Consider the following 4,849-nt stretch of genomic DNA (forward strand, 5'->3'; position numbering starts at 1 on the left):
CAACCCCAAGACAGCTCCTTCCTATGCAACCTGGTAAGACTTGCCAGAAACATTGCATGCCACTGGAATTCCCAAGTGGTCTCCCATCCTCTTCTTGGATGCTTCTAGGGACAGAGAGCTCACCACCTCAGAAGGCAGCTGATCCACTAAGTAATACCTATGACCCAGTGTTTTTTATCATAAAACTCTTTTCATGTTTACTTCCCCAGCTATACTTAAAGCTCTATGGAAACAAAACCGAGATGAGGTCATCCTAAAGTCTTGCAAAATCTTTTAGGTAGAAAGTACTTAATACATTCTTGCTAATCGAGATCTTATCAAAGGTGAAGAATACAAGAAACAAGTATGATCTAATTTAACAGCTTGCAAACAGCAGAGCAGGGATCTGAATCCAGATTCCTGTATTTTGGAGCCTTGGATGTACAAGACTCTTCCCTGGAAACCCAGGACCCCACTGACCCCTACTCCAGGGAAAACACGGATGGTATAAAGTCTTTGTTGTGTCTGAAGAAAAGAAAAGCAAAAATAAATAAATAAATAACAAAACTCTTGGTACATTTTTTTCAAATGAACAACTCCCCCTCCCCCAATAACCGAGACCTCATGAGAGGAAGCAGAGACCACATCCTAACTGACGCTGAGACTCTGAGTTCCTGCAAGTGGGGTCTAAGTCAGGGTCGAGTTGGTGTCCCAGATACTGGAAATAGAGCGCAGCGTGTGGTCAGGAAGTCTTGGATGAATAATGAGTGAATGTGGGTGGGAGGAGCTCGGAGACAGGAAGATAAGGGGCTGGGCTAGAAGCTTGAGCAGGGAGGAGCGCTGATGGCATCCTAGAGGGCTGAGCGTGTGGCTGCCACTCGGATGGGCCCCCTTGTGACACAGCTGCTGCACACCCATGGCTCGTGCTGACCTCACCAGGACGAGGCGGACGCGGGTGCAGGAGAAAGGGATGGTGCCCGGCGTCGAGAGAACTTCCCAGGGACTGGGGGCTGGGTGAGCAGCTAGGAGAGGCTTCTTTTTCAGGCAGAGGCCAGGTCAGATGAATCATTTCTGGAGGTGTGTTACTTGGCCCCCCAGCAAGAGGAAGGGACAGGGGAGGAGCAGAAAGAGCGGCTGGAAGAGGGGAAAGGGGCAGAGAGATAGAAGGCACCAGGAAGTGGACAAGTGGCTTCTGCAGTCCCTCTGAGCCGCCGCCCACCCTGTCCATCCTGTCTGAGGAGAGCTGGTGCGCTCTCCCTGGAACTGGGCGCCACCCATCAGAAAGGAAGTCGCCCACAGCGCTGGCGGGGCAACTGGGCCCCAGTGCCCAAGGCTGCCTGCTGAGTTGGTGGGGAGGTTGGGAGGGTCCCGAGGAGGGGCTGGGCAATGGCAGGGGGCACATGGTGGGATGGGGTGCAGGGCCTCGCCCTCTGGGGCTTCTGGCGGCCTGTCAGCCATGCCCGCAGGTGACCGAAGGGCGAAGGCCTGCTCCCAGATGCCAGGAATGCAGCAGGCAAGCCAGGTGCCAGCCACCCACACGCCCCTGGCAGGCAGAGCAGCAGGCAGGATGCGAACTCTGACAATCGCCTTGCTCTGCGGGGCGTAGAGCCTCAAGCACACCACGGTAAAGGGAGTGAGTCCCATCTCAGGGCTTCACCCCCGGGGGAGGCTCCTCCTCCCTTCCTGAGCTCCTCAGACGAAGCCTCCCAGTGTCGGTATGTGTGTGGGGCCCCGTGGATGCTCTTGGCCTCTCTCAGCCTTTAAAAGCAGGGGTCAGGGGCTTCCCAGCTCAAAGTGAGATCCAGAGTCCCTCCCATGCCCCACAGGACTCCAACCTGGCTACACACTGGGGTAAACTGGGGAGTCTTTAAAAAAACGACTGATGGGGCTTCCCTCGTGGTCCGGTGATAAGACTCCATGCTTCCAATGCAGGGGTGCAGGTTCAATCCCTGGTCAGGGAACTAAGATCCTACATGCTGCAGAGTGCATGCAGCCCCCGCCCAATTTTTTTTTTTAATTTCTGACACCTGGCCCCACTGCTGGAAAATCTGTGAATTTCCAGTATGGAAACCTGGAACCACACTTCCTACATGCTCCCCGATGGGCCCCATGTGCAGAACCATCCATCCCTCCACATGTGCCAGCTCACCCACCACCCCGCCGGGCCACTGTGCTCCGTCCAGCCCGGCTGCCTCATTGTTCATCCTCACGCGCCCTCCCTTTGAGAGTCTTCGCTAGAACACTCTGTCCTTGAGGGTCCACACAGCTCCCCACTGACAAGGCACTGCTCTCCCCAGTCTTACCAGAGGCCCTTGACCACACTGTGCCATCACATGGCCCCTGACTCTGCTTGATTCTGCCTCCTCACACCTGAGCCTGTGACATCGGGGTGCTTAATTTGGGTGATGCTTTCCCCCCTCAGCAGAACGTCAGCTCTGCAACAGCAGGGACAAGGCGACCTTGCTCGCTGCCCCGTCCTCTGGGCCCAGCACCGTGCCTGGCACGCGGCAGGTGCTTGATACAAATCTGCTGAGAGAAAGGTCATCCGCACCGACGGGTCTGAGCTCGTGCTGCTGCAAAGCAAGGGTGCAGAGTCCCAGCTCCGCTTGCTGGCTCCCAGCTGGGGCCAGGCGGGGACAAATTCCTGGGGCTAAAGATCTGCTCTGGAGACAGGGCTCCTAGGAGGCTGCGTTGCATCAAGACAGGAAGCAGGGGTCTGAGCAGAGGGAAGGTGGAAAGAGCCCAGAAGGAACTAAGCTGCTTCAGGAGGAAGAAAGGAGGTCCAGCACGTGTCCCACACCTGGAGCCCAGCAGACAAAGCGGGCAATGACCGTGGTCAGACCAGCAGCCCTGACCAATGGACCCAGCCCAGAGGGACGGCGTGACTGAGAGCCACAGGAAGGACAGAGGCAGCCCAGGGCCGGCAGGTGGGAGTCACTGAGGGACAGAGCCCAGCCGGCCCTGGGGCCACTGCTGAAGAGGAGCTCCTGTCAGCAGCTGAGGGCCCCTGCAGGGTGCTGTGCCCTCGCCGGACGGGCTGCTGCGGTGGAGGGAGAGGCTGTGGGCGCCCCAGGTGCTCCTGACCCATCCCGGGGGCAGAGGAGGGCAAAGGGCGGCGAGAGGGGCACATGGCCAGCTGCTGTGGAGGACGTTGGGCCCGGGACTCCAGCCCAGGGGCAAGCCGCCGCGCAGGACAGGCGTATAAGAATGATGGTGGGGCGCCCGGAAGACAGAGGGGCCCAGGACACCTGCCCCGTACAGGGGTGGTCTGGCTACCGGAGAGGCTGAGGACGACCCTCAAAGCCCGTCTGCCCCAGCAGCTCACAACCATCACTCCACCAGCTTCCTTCTCAAGCAACATCCTTTTCCCTCAGGCACTGATCACACATGCAGCCTGGAGAAGTGCCCCCACTCCGCCCGGAGCTCTCTGGGGCAGAAACTCAGAGTGCTGTGATGTCTGCACAGAGACCCCCAACGTCCCCTCGAGCCCTTCAGCCTCCAGAGAGGACAGAAGCTGCAGCAACAAGAGCAACCACCCTGCCCCTTCAGACTCTCAAAGGGGCCGGAGCCTGTGTGAACCCATGGGTGCCACGGCCCGGGGTGCAGCAGTCCCGAGAGCAGCTGCAGCAAAGCAGCATCTGCTCCAGCTTCCCTCCTGTGTGCTTCTCCGGTCTGCCCCTCTTCCTTCTTTGCCCTCCTTGAAGACCCGCGGCTGTGGTGGCTGACAGACCTGGACTCTAATTCACTGTGGGACCCCAGGCGAGTCATTTAACCCCAGGGAGCCTTGCTGTCCTCACCAGCAAAGCAGGGAGAAAAGGGGCTGCTGAGAGGCTTTGATGAGAGGCACGGTGGTGGCACATAGTAGGGAGCTCAACAAAGCCTCAGGTCTTGCTAGTCTCCTCCCAAATTCAACTTCAGAAGCCCAACGCAGATCCCCACCAATGTGGTTCCTGGCCCCTGCCCTCCAGTTTGGTGACCAGCTGCCGTTAGGAGGTGAGAGGGTTAAGGCTGGCAGAACCAATGTTGAGAAGCAGGCCCTGATCCACCCTCTATGTCCATGGTCTTAGGGCACACCACCCGACCTCTCAACATGAGCTTCCTCCCTGGGGAAGCAGCCAGCCCCTCACATGTGCCAGCAAACTGGAAAGTTCTCATGGCCAGATGTGAGGCAGCCAGGAGGCCTGGTTTGCAGCCTGACATTCTCAGGGTGGTCTTGGGGAGAACAAACCTGGACACTGAACTGGAAAACACAGCACAATGCTGAGAACTCTGGGAGATAAATGTGAAAGGAGGTGTGAACAGACCCAGGGTAAGGGGGCATCTGGCAAGCGGGAAAAGGTGTCAGGTCTGTGCAGTTACTGTTGGGCTGGAAATACAGGAGGTCTGTGCCCTAGTTCCGCTGTGCTGGCCTTGATCATTCTCCACGTCAACTCTCTCTTAAACCTTCCTCCCTGCCTCCCAAGAAGTCAGAGAGTCACTCGGTTGGGGGAGCACAAAGGTCAGCTACATCAGACAGAACCCAGACCCTTCCCCAGGACCCCTGGCAGCAACTCGGGCCACGGCGGCGACAGAGAGCACCAAGTCCCAGGCCTCTCCTGCACCCATCCCAGGGCACCCAGGACTGACTTCCAGCCCTGAATGCAGCAGCATCCAGAATACAGCAGCATCCAGAATACAGCAGGGCGAGCAGAGGGCACCATGTCCATGGCCCAGAGTGGGCTCAGGGACACACACTAACCAAACTCTCTCTGCTTTATCTACACAGACACAAGCCCGGCCTGCACTCAGGAGGCCTGGGGAGGCCCTTCCGTCCTCCACCTTTGACATCAGTTTGTCAACATCAGCTTTTGTGCATGAGACTGCTCACTTC

This window comes from Giraffa tippelskirchi, chromosome 5 (assembly GCF_054371585.1).
Source record: "Giraffa tippelskirchi isolate mGirTip1 chromosome 5, T2T-mGirTip1v1.2.pri, whole genome shotgun sequence".
Taxonomy (NCBI): domain Eukaryota; kingdom Metazoa; phylum Chordata; class Mammalia; order Artiodactyla; family Giraffidae; genus Giraffa; species Giraffa tippelskirchi.